Source organism: Bubalus kerabau, chromosome 4 (genome assembly GCF_029407905.1).
Source record: "Bubalus kerabau isolate K-KA32 ecotype Philippines breed swamp buffalo chromosome 4, PCC_UOA_SB_1v2, whole genome shotgun sequence".
Lineage (NCBI taxonomy): Eukaryota > Metazoa > Chordata > Mammalia > Artiodactyla > Bovidae > Bubalus > Bubalus kerabau.
Window position 1 is genome coordinate 77,056,752 of NC_073627.1, and position 12,465 is coordinate 77,069,216.

General features: G+C 41.0%; 1 long non-coding RNA gene across 1 annotated transcript in view; it reads left to right on the forward strand.

Annotated features, from left to right (window-relative positions):
* Positions 1–510: 510 nt before the first annotated feature.
* LOC129649868 (uncharacterized) overlaps positions 511–12,465 on the forward strand; it is a 102,693-nt gene continuing 90,738 nt past the window's right edge. The window contains exon 1 of the long non-coding RNA XR_008713319.1: positions 511–673. This is a non-coding gene — a long non-coding RNA (uncharacterized LOC129649868). The remainder of the gene's footprint in view (positions 674–12,465) is intronic.

Genomic DNA, 12,465 nt, shown 5'->3' on the forward strand with positions numbered 1-12,465 from the left:
ATGGACAGAGAATCCTGGTAGGCTATAGCCCATAGGGTTTCAAAGAGTTGGACACGACTGAAGTGATTTAGCAAAGACTTGTTCAATAGGTGTGTGTTAGTCACTCAGTCATGTCCAACTCTTTGTGACCCCATGGACTGTAGCCCACCAAGCTCCTCTGTCCATGGGATTTTCCAGGCAAGCATACTGAAGTGGGTTTCCATTTCCTTCTCCAGGGATCTTCCCAACCCAGGGATCAAACCTGGGTCTCCCACATTGCAGGCAGTCTCTTGATCAACTGAGCCACCAAGGAAGCCTCACTCCATATAATGTTATTGATTCTTGTTGAGTTGCTCAGTCATGTCTGACTCTTTTTGCGACCCCATGGACTGTAACGCTCCAGGCTCCTCTGTCCATGGGATTTCCCAGGCAAGAATACTGGAATAATTTGCCATTTCCTTCTGCGGGGGATCTTCCTTACACAGGAATTGAACCTGCTTCTCCTGCATTGCAGGTGGATTCTTTACTGCTGAGCCACCAGGGAAGCACTATAATGTTATTAATAGTTGAAGGTAAAAAGATAAAAAAGCAGCAACTGTAGGCAGCTGCCCCCAGCCCTTGACTGAGGTCACTTAGAGGAGAAGTCCTTTGGAGCTGCACCTCAGACCTCTGAGAAGATTATACTGTTGTACTGGTGAGTGGTTCTGAGTTTGAAACAGGGAAGCTTGTGGGCCTGGGACCCCGACTTGAAGGAGTAGAGGGCCAGTTGATTTTGATGTCTCTATGGGGAGACAGAGGTTTGTAAGTTCAGGGAAAACTGAATTTGCTGCTCTGCACAGGTTTCTCTGGTGACTTCCCTGGTGGCTCAGAGGGTAAAAAATATGTCTGCAATGCGGGAGACCTGGGTTCGATCCCTGGGACAGGAAGATTCCCTGGAGAAGGGAATGGCTACCCACTCCAGTACTCTTGCCTGAAGAATTCCATGGACAGAGGAGCCTGAAGAACTGCAGTCCATGGACACAACTGAGCAACCAACAATTTCACTTTCACTTTCTGTGAATGCACTGCCACTGCGAAGTGAGAGCACTGCAGGGCCGACTCCTGGGAACTGCAGACAGGACGCCCCCGGAGACAGGCAGGACGCCCCCCGGAGACAGAGAGGACGCCCTCCGGAGACAGACAGGATGCCCCCCAGAGACAGGCAGGACGCCCCCCGGAGACAGACAGGACGCCCCCCGGAGACAGACAGGACGCCCCCCGGAGACAGACAGGACGCCCCCCGGAGACAGACAGGACGCCCCCCGGAGACAGGCAGGACGCCCCCAGCAGACAGACACAGGATGCCCCCCGGAGACAGACACAGGACACCCCCAGGAGACAGGCAGGATGCCCCCCAGAGACAGGCAGGATGCCCCCCGGAGACAGACACAGGACGCCCCCAGCAGACAGACACAGGACGCCCCCCGGAGACAGACACAGGACACCCCCAGGAGACAGGCAGGACGCCCCCAGGAGACAGACAGGATGCCCCCCGGAGACAGGCAGGACGCCCCCAGGAGACAGGCAGGACGCCCCCAGGAGACAGGCAGGATGCCCCCAGGAGACAGACAGGACCCCCCCAGCAGACAGACACAGGACGCCCCCCGGAGACAGACACAGGACACCCCCAGGAGACAGGCAGGACGCCCCCCGGAGACAGACAGGACGCCCCCCGGAGACAGGCAGGACGCCCCCCGGAGACAGACAGGACGCCCCCCGGAGACAGGCAGGACGCCCCCAGCAGACAGACACAGGACGCCCCCCGGAGACAGGCAGGACGCCCCCCAGGAGACAGGCAGGACGCCCCCAGGAGACAGGCAGGACGCCCCCAGGAGACAGACACAGGACACCCCCAGGAGACAGGCAGGACGCCCCCCGGAGACAGGCAGGATGCCCCCCGGAGACAGACACAGGACGCCCCCCGGAGACAGGCAGGATGCCCCCCGGAGACAGACACAGGACGCCCCCAGGAGACAGGCAGGACGCCCCCAGGAGACAGGCAGGACGCCCCCAGGAGACAGGCAGGACGCCCCCAGGAGACAGACACAGGACACCCCCAGGAGACAGGCAGGACGCCCCCCGGAGACAGGCAGGACACCCCCAGAAGACAGGCAGGATGCCCCCCACCACCCCCACGAAACAGATAGGACGCCTCCCAGGAAACATGAAGGAAGAAGCAAGTCCCTCCACCCTCCTGTGGCCTCTCAGGCTCCCGCTGGTGGCCCCTGTGGACATATCCTAATTTAGAACCTCCTGACCAAGCAGAAATGTGGTTAGGGGGTCCTGGCCCCAGGATCAAAAAGCAGAGAACCAAAGGATAGATATGGAGCTGAGAGGCAGCAGTTTTGTAATCTCGTGGCTGTGGTAGAGCTGTTAAGCATTTCAGTTACCTTTTCACCACAGCCTTAGCAACAGAATATTTTGTCAGACTTGCAGATTTTTGCCATCAGATGATTTTTTTTTTAAACAACAGGCTATTATCTACCTTATAAATTGTTGTAAAGTATAGAAAAACATGGAAGATATAATAGTTCTTACTGCTTTAATGCTTATTATATATAATGACTTTAACAATGCTTGTAAAACAATACACAGCTATACAGAAACGCAGCTGACACAGACTAATGGACAATTCTGTGACCAAGGATAAAATGACTGCTCAAGATAGCTTGAACCATCAGTTGGCAAAAGTGAACAATAGAATCTTTTGTATTTTTTTCCCCTTGGAAATTTACAGTTTATCCTGCTCAGATTTAAGCCTAGAACAGCTTTTGCTATAAAAGAAGAATCTTTGTTTAAAAAAAGTTTTTACTCCTTGCTTTATTTTAAGATTGGGCTTCCCTGGTAACTCAGCTGGTAAAGAATCCACCCACAATGCAGGAGACTTGGGTTCGATCCCTGGGTTGGGAAGATCCCCCGGAGAAGGGAATGGTTAGCCACTCCAGTACTCTTGCCTGGAGAATCCCATGGACAGAAGAGCCTGGTGGGCTACAGTCCATGGGGTTGCAAAGAGTAGGACATGACTCTGATTAACACAAAGAGGATTGATAAACACACTTATTTTAAGATCACCTACATGAAAGGGAATGTCTAGAAAACACCCTTGTCGGTTGTTTTCATTGATACATATTTTGACATTACATATAGCAAGCCAATTAGTCATCTGTAATTTCTATACCTTTACTGATAAAATAAGTGTTTCCTTACCTCTCTAGTTAGGTATCCCAGTCTTTTAAGTATATTGAGGATCAAAATATGCTTCCTGCTGAGGAAAATCACTCAGAGATACATCCTCTTACATTCTAGACACATTCTCCATTAAGTTTTGAAACCTTTGATTGAAATCTTCAAAGGTTAAGTCATCATGTAAATAGCAGTGCTATTAACAATCACAAAATTAATGAGAATAATAATGAGTTCAAGTGTGTAAAATGCCAGAGTTAGCATAAACATTGTAATGCCTCTGTGTATGACATTTTTGTTTTGCCATAGGGAAAAGTTGTGTGAGCTGGTTGCCTAAGTGGAACTGATACATTATTACTAAAAATAAGCTTCTCATTATCTAAGTCACTTTTTGCAGCTTTTGGAGAAAGCAAAATGATGTATTCATGAAGGAGACACTTATGGCTGTGCAGTAAAATAAAAAAAAAGCTGGCTTTAAACAGAGGTGAAATTTAAAACACTCCTGTATATCACTTTCATTATCACTGTGAAACTAAAACACATTCACTGCAAAAAACTTAAAAAATACATCCATGTGCTCATTCATGTACACACACACACACACACACACACATACACATACATATACACACACACATGCTCCATTAAAAACTGCCCACAATTCTTCTACCCATGAATGACATGAATGACTTATCACTGATAGTGTGTTTAGTTCTATAGGTCTCTGTCTTATCTCAGTAAGTGGGGAACACACAATATGTATTTTTATTTGTTGTGTTTTTGTCAAAACTGAAACCATGATTTTTATTCTGCTGCATAACATTGCATCACACAAATAGGTTGTATTTTATTTAACCTTTGACCATTCCACATTTTTAACTATGTAAAAATTTCCTTATTTTTCATTATAAAGATGAACATTTTTATGCATAAAATTTTGACCACATTTCTCATTATTTCCTTTGCACAAATTCCTAGAAGAAGAATTGCTGGATCAAAGGATTTGTACTTTCTGAAAACTTTTAAATTGCGTTTCCAAATTTAGTGGATTCATGTTGATGTATGGCAAAACCAATACAATATGGTAAAGTAGTTAGCCTCCAATTAAAATAAATAAATTTAAATTAAAAAAAAGAAAATTTGTATTATTTTAAATTTCTACCTTCTGAGGCAGAATAACTGTCTTTTGGGATCCTTCATAATGATGGATATTAATTTTTTAAAAATGTGATGGGATAAATTGGTAATTTGTACTTGTTAAAAATTTCTATTTCTTGGATATTAATTTATAAATAAAATTATAAGATCAATATATTCCTGACTTAGCTTTGATCAAAATGATAGTTGAAATCAGAGGCCATGCATTTCAGCGTCAGGAATCTTGAGAGGAAAAATAATTGCCAACATGATGGTTTGAAGGTGTAAAGTATCAAGATAGTCATTTTATGCTATTAAGGAGATGAGGGCAGAACGATAAAAGTGTAATGTTTTTCAAGTGTAATATTAGCCAGTACTACACTGTTTTGATTACTATAGCTTTGTAATATAGTTTGAAATAACAAGATGTGATACCTTGAACATTGTTCTTCCTCAAGATTGCTTTGATATTTGGAATCTTTTGCGGTTCCATATGAATTTTAGGATAGCTTTTTCTGATTCTGTGAAAAATGCCATTGGAATTTTCATGGGGATTGCATTGAATCTCTGGATTGCTTTTAGTAGTATGTAATTTTTAACAATGTTACCTCTTCCAGTTCATAAACATGGGAAATCTTTCCATTTATTTGTGTCTTCTTCCATTTCTTTCATCAATGTCTTACAGTTTTATTGGATACGAGAGTAGATCTTAAGCATTTTCACCACACACACACAAAGGGCAACTATATGAGTTATTGGATGTGGTCATTAGCTTGATTGTGGTAATAATTTCTCAGTATATACATATATCAAATTGTGTAACTTAAGATATACAATTTGTATTTGTCAATTGTACCTTAATACAGATGGAAAAAATGGCTTAGCCTTTTGGAAAAAAAGTATAAATATTAATTAGGTTGGGGAATAAAGTTCTGGTCAAAATTTACATATATATATATATATATATATATATATATATATATTAGTGTAGAAAAGGGCAGTTCAGTTTAGTCGCTCAGTTGTGTCCGACTCTTTGCGACCCCATGAATCGCAGCACGCCAGTCCTCCCTCTCCATCACCAATTCCCGGAGTTCACTCAGACTCACGTCCATCGAGTCAGTGATGCCATCCAGCCATCTCATCCTCTGTCGTCCCCCTCTCTTGCCCCCAATCCCTCCCAGCATCAGAGTCTTTTCCAATGAGTCAACTCTTTGCATGAGGTGGCCAAAGTACTGGAGTTTCAGCTTTAGCATCATTCCTTCCAAAGAACACCCAGGGCTGATCTCCTTCAGAATGGACTGGTTGGATCTCCTTGCAGTCCAAGGGACTCTCAAGAGTCTTCTCCAACACCACAGCTCAAAAGCATCAATTCTTTGGCGCTCAGCTTTCTTCACAGTCCAACTCTCACATCCATGCATGACCACTGGAAAAACCATAGCCTTGACTAGACGGAACTTTGTTGGCAAAGTAATGTCTCTGCTTTTCAATATGCTATCTAGGTTGGTCGTAACTTTTCTTCCAAGGAGTAAGCAACGCATTCCAATATTCTTGCCTGGAAAATCCTATGGATAGAGGAGCCTGATGGGCTACAGTCCATGGGGTTGCAAAGAGTTGGACACAACTGAGTGATTGAGCGTGTATATATATATATATATATATATATATATATATATATCATCATGAATTTGGATCTGGCTAGTTTTTCAGCAACATGTTCTTTAGTGACACACTGATCTTTAACCTTGAGATTATTTTTAAAAAATTGTTTTTAATTTTGTATTGGGATATAGCCAGTTAACAAACAATGTTGTGATAGTTTCAAGTGAACAGCAAAGGGACTCGGTCATACATATACATGTATCCACTCTCCCTGAAACTTCCCTCCCGTCTAGGCTGCCAGGACTATTATAATTCTTGGCTGTGCTGGGTCTTTGTTTGTGTGCTTGGGCTTCTTCTGGTTGTGGTGAGCAGGGGCTACTCTTTGTTGCGATGTGCAGGTTTCCATTGTGGTGGCTTCTCTTGTTGCAGAGCATGGGCTCCAGGCAGGTGGATTTCAGTAGCTGCAGTGTATGGGCTCAATAATTGTGGCTTACAGGCTCTAGAGTGCAGGCTCAGTAGTTGTGGCACATGGGCTTAGCTGCCCTGAGGCATGTGGGATCTTCCCGGACCAGGGATTGTACCTGTGTCTCCTGCATTGGCAGGCAGATTCTGGACCACCAGGGAAGTGCCCATCTTTGAGATTAGTTTAGAAAACTATTTTGGAGTAGAGAATTTTATTTATTTAACACAGGTTATAGATATTTATATTTGAATTTTGTACTATTTGATTAACAGTTTATGAATTTATTGACCTTGTGATAATTAAACAAGCCATACAAAAATTCTCTTGGAAATACATGGATTATATGATAGAAATATATGGTATTTTAAACAAACATTTAAAAGCTAAATACAATTAAAAATTAAAGAAAATGCAAAGATGGCCTCGATAAAGGACAGAAATGGTATGGACCTAACAGAAGCAGAAGATATTAAGAAGAGATGGCAAGAATACACAGAAGAACTGTACAAAAAAGATCTTCATGACCCAGATAATCACGATGGTGTGATCACTCACCTAGAGCCAGACATCCTGGAATGTGAAGTCAAGTGGGCCTTAGAAAGCATCACTACGAACAAAGCTAGTGGAGATGATGGAATTCCAGTTGATCTATTCCAAATCCTGAAAGATGATGCTGTGAAAGTGTTACACTCAATATGACAGCAAATTTGAAAACTCAGCAGCGGCCACAGGACTGGAAAAGGTCAGTTCTCATTCCAATCCCAAAGAAAGGCAATGCCAAAGAATGCTCAAACTACCACACAATTGCACTCATCTCACACACTAGTAAAGTAATGCTCAAAATTCTCCAAGCCGGGCTTCAGCAATATGTGAACCATGAACTTCCAGATGTGCAAGCCAGTTTTAGAAAAGGCAGAGGAACCAGAGATCAAATTGCCAACTTCTGCTGGATCATGGAAAAAGCAAGAGAGTTCCAGAAAAACATCTATTTCTGCTTTATTGACTATGCCAAAGCCTTTGACTGTGTGGATCACAATAAACTGTGGAAAATTCTGAAAGAGATGGGAATACCAGACCACCTGATCTGCCTCTTGAGAAATTTGTATGCAGGTCAGAAAGCAACAGTTAGAACTGGACATGGAACAACAGACTGGTTCCAAATAGGAAAAGGAGTACGTCAAGGCTGTATATTGTCACCCTGTTTATTTAACTTATATGCAGAGTACATCATGAGAAACGCTGGACTGGAAGATTGCTGGGAGAAATATCAATAACCTCAGATATGCAGATGACACCACCCTTATGGCAGAAAGTGAAGAGGAACTCAAAAGCCTCTTGATGAAAGTGAAAGTGGAGAGTGAAAAAGTTGGCTTAAAGCTCAACATTCAGAAAACGAAGATGATGGCATCCGGTCCCATCACTTCATGGGAAATAGATGGGGAAACAGTGGAAACAGTGTCAGACTTTATTTTTCTGGGCTCCAAAATCACTGCAGATGGTGACTGCAGCCATGAAATTAAAAGACGCTTACTCCTTGGAAGGAAAGTTATGAGCAACTTAGATAGCATATTCAAAAGCAGAGACATTACTTTGCCAATAAAGGTCTGTCTAGTCAAGGCTATGGTTTTTCCTGTGGTCATGTATGGGTATGAGAGTTGAACTGTGAAGAAGGCTGAGTGCCAAAGAATTGCTGCCTTTGAACTGTGGTGTTGGAGAAGACTCTTGAGAGTCCCTTGGACTGCAAGGAGATCCAACCAGTCCATTCTGAAGGAGATCATCCCTGGGATTTCTTTGGAAGGACTGATGCTAAAGCTGAAACTCCAGTACTTTGGCCACTTCATGTGAAGAGTTGACTCATTGGAAAAGACTCTGATGCTGGGAGGGATTGGGGGCAGGAGGAGAAGGGGACGACAGAGGATGAGATGGCTGGATGGCATCACTGACTCAATGGACGTGAGTCTGAGTGAACTCCGGGAATTGGTGATGGAGAGGGAGGCCTGGCGTGCTGCAATTCATGGGGTCACAAAGAGTCAGACACGACTGAGCGACTGATCTGATCTGATTGATCAGGATGTGTAGAGATTGGAAACTTTATACACTGCTGGGGGAAATATAAAATAGTGCAGCCATTTTGAAAACAGTGAAAGTTTTTCAAAATGTTATATATACTTATCATATGACCCAACAGCTCTGCTTGGGTATAGGTATATACACAAGAGACATGAAAACATATGTCCATATAAAAATTTATACATGAAAGTTTATGGAAACATAATTTATGAAACAACTCAAATGTACATCAATTAAAGGATTCATAAACAAAAAGTGGTATATCCCATTTAATAGAATATTTTTGTTGTTTAGTTTGTTGCTAAGTTGTGTCCGTCTCTTTTGTGATCCCAGGGACTGTAGCCTGCCAGGCTCTGTCTGTGGGATTCTTCAGGCAAGAATGTTGGAGTGGGTTGCCTTGCCCTCCTCGTTGCGGGGATCTTCCCGACACAGGGATTGAACCCATGTCTCTTAAATTTCCTGCATTGGCAGGTGAGTTCTTTACCACTAGCATCACCTGGAAAGCCCCACTAAATGAAGAGAGTCAGTCATAAAAGAACACAATCCTCAACATAATATTAGCCAATCAAGTTTATCAACATATAAATAGGATAGCATACCATGAAAAAGAGATTTATCTCAAGAAAGCAGGAGTAGTTCAACATTTGAAAATTAACCACTGTAATTCACTATATTAACAGATTAAGAAAAGCTACAACCATGTCAATAGATGGAGAAAAGATTCAGCATTCACTCATAATAAAAACTTTGGCAAACTAGGAACAGAAGGGAACTTCCTCAATCTGATAAAGGGCAGCTACAGTAAACTTATAGCTAACGTCGTGCTTAATGGCAAGAGACTGACTGCCCTCCCTGTAAGGTCAGAGACAAGGCAAGAATGTCCACTGGCATCACTTCTATTCAGTTTTGTTCCAGATTCAAGTCAGTGAAATAAGCCAGGAAAATGATAAAGTTTATAAAACCTGGAAAGAAAGAACTGTATTCTATTTGTGAAAAGTGAAAGTGAGGTCGCTCAGTCATGTCCGACTCTTTGTGACCCCGTGGACTGTAGTTTACCAGACTCCTCCATCCATGGGATTTTCCAGGCAAAATTACTGGAGTGGGTTGCCATTTTCTTCTCCATTCTATCTGTAGGTGATATGAATAACTATGAGGAAAATCCCAAAGAATTTACAAAAGGATTACTAGAACTAAAAAGTCGGTGTAGCAGGGTTTTAGGATACAAGGTCAATATATAAAATTCAATTGTATTTTATGTATTAACAACAAATGGTAGGAAATTAAAATTAAAGATCAGTACTATTTGCAAAAGTACAAAAATTGTAATAGCTATAAATCTCAAAAAAATACATGTGGAATCTTGTGCTGTAAACTAAGAAACACTGATGAATAAAATCAAAGAAGAACTAAATAGAGAGTAATAGTGTTCTTGAATATGAAGCTCGAGTATTATTAGGATATCAAATCTTTCCAATTTGAACTATAGATTCAACGTCAGTTCAGTTCAGTTCAGTTCAGTCGCTCAGTCGTGAACTGAACTGAACTGAACTGACATTGAATCTATAGTTCAGATTGGAAAGATTTGATATCCTAATAATATTGAAGCTTCATATTCAAGAACACTGTATTACTCCTTATTTAGTTGTGACACCAATCAAATCCAACAGGATTCTTTTGGTAGACGTTGATAAGCTGATTTTAAAATTTCCTATGATGGAAAGACAAATGAAATAAGAGTATCTGTAACAATCTTGAAAAAGAAGACTCAATCTGAAACATTCAGTGTATGTGATTTCAAGATTTATTTTAAAACTGTTTCAGTTAAGATAGTATAGTATTGGTGAAATAATAGACACATTGATCAATGCAAGAGAATAGAAAGTCTGGAAATATACATACATATATATATATATGTGTGTGTCTTATTAAAAGACAGTTGATTTTCAATAAAGATACAAATGCAATTCAATGGAAAGAAGGCAGGAAAGATTATATATTCATATGTAAGAAAATTATTTTCAACCCATACCATAAATTACAGTCAAGAATTACTCAAAATAGATCATGTCTTTAAATCTAAAATCTAAAACTATAAAAGTTCTAGAGAACAACGTAGAAAATACTTATGTGGGTTATTAGTAACTTTCCAAAAAAGAAACACATAGATTTCTTAGATATGACACTAAACGCACAAATCATAGGAGAAAAATATTGAGATCCCCCCACCAGACACATACCTCTTTATTTCCTTGAAATATGAAAGTATATTTTATGATTTATTGATTGTTATTTGTCAGAGACACTAACAGGAATTTAAAAAGAACACTTTATTTTTAAGAGCCATTTTAGGTCCACAGAAAAATTGAATGGAAAGTATAGCATTCTCAGGTACTCCTTGTATTCACTCTTTCACTAAATGACTTGCATTTAAGATTATTCCATGTCTTTTCATGGTTTGATAGCTTAATTCTTTTTAATGCTGGATAGTGTTCTGTTATCTGGTATACCACAGTTCATTTAATCATTCATCTATTGAAGGACAGCTTGGTTATTTCTACGTTTTGGCAATTATGAATAAAGCTGCTTTGGGGCCTTGGCCTCCCTGGTGGTTCAGTGGTAAAGAATCTGCCTGCTAAAGCAAAGGACACGGGTTTGATCCTTGGTCCAGAAAGATCCTGCATGCCATGGGATAAATAAGCCCATGAGCCACAGTTACTGAGCCAGTGATCTAGAACCCGTGAGCTGCAACAACTGAGTAATCCTTGCTTGCCACAACTAGAGAAAGCCCATGCGCAGCAAATGAAGGCCCAGCACAGCCATAAACAGATAAATACATCTTAAAAATAAAGTGCTGCTTTAAACATCCACATGCAGGTTTTTAAGTGGACATTAGTTTTCAGTTCATTTGGGTAAATATCAAAAAGTGCAATTGCTGAATTGTGTGATAACAGGATGATTAGCTTTGTAAGAAATTGCCAGTTGGCTTCCAAAGTGGCTGTACCATTTTGCATTCCTGCCTACAATGAATGAGTTCCTGTTGCTCCACATCCTCTCCAGCATTTGATGTCAGTGTTCTGAATTTAAGTCATTTTAATTTAGGCATGAAGTGGTATCTCCGTATTGTGTAAATTTGCAGTTCCCTGGTGACATATGATGTTGAGCATCTTTTCATGTGTTTACTTGCTGTGTGTATATCTTCTTTGATGAGGTGTCTGTTCAGGTCTTTTGTCCATTTAAAATCATATTATTCATTTTCGTATTGTTGAGTTTTAAATGTTCTTTGTATACTTTGGATTACAGTCCTTTGTCAGATGTGTGTTTTGCAAATATTTTCTCCTAGTTGGTGGCTTGTCTTCTCATTCTCTTGATGTTATCTTTTACCAAGCAAAATTTTTTAACATTAGTGAGTTCTTTTATCCATGGGTCAGGCCTTTGGTGGTGTATCTAAACAGTCCTTGTCATACCTAAGGTCATCTAGATTTTCTCCTACATTATCTTTTAATTTTATAGTTTTGATTTAACATTTAGGTCTGTGATCCATGTTGAGTTAATTTTTGTGGAGGGTGGGAAGTAGCGTTTCAATATTTTGTCTGTTTGCATGCAGATATCCAGCTGTTTCAGCACCATTTGTTAAAAAGACTGTCTTTGCTCCATTGTGCTGGCTTTGCTCCTTTGTCAGAGATCAAATGTTGCTGTATTTATGTGGGTCTATTTCTGGGCTCTGTATTCTGTTCCATTGATCTTTTCGACAATTCTTTTACTGATATTACAGTCTTGATTACTACAGCTTCATAGTAAGTCTTGAAGTCAGGTAGTCAGTCCTTTAATATTGAATTGGCTATTTTGAGTCTCTTACCTTTCTATACCCAGAGGGATGGGATGGGGAGGGAGGTGGGAGGGGGGTTCAGGATGGGGAACACATGTATACCCATGGTGGATTCATGTCAATGTATGGCAAAACCACTACAATATTGTAAAGTAATTAGCCTCTAATT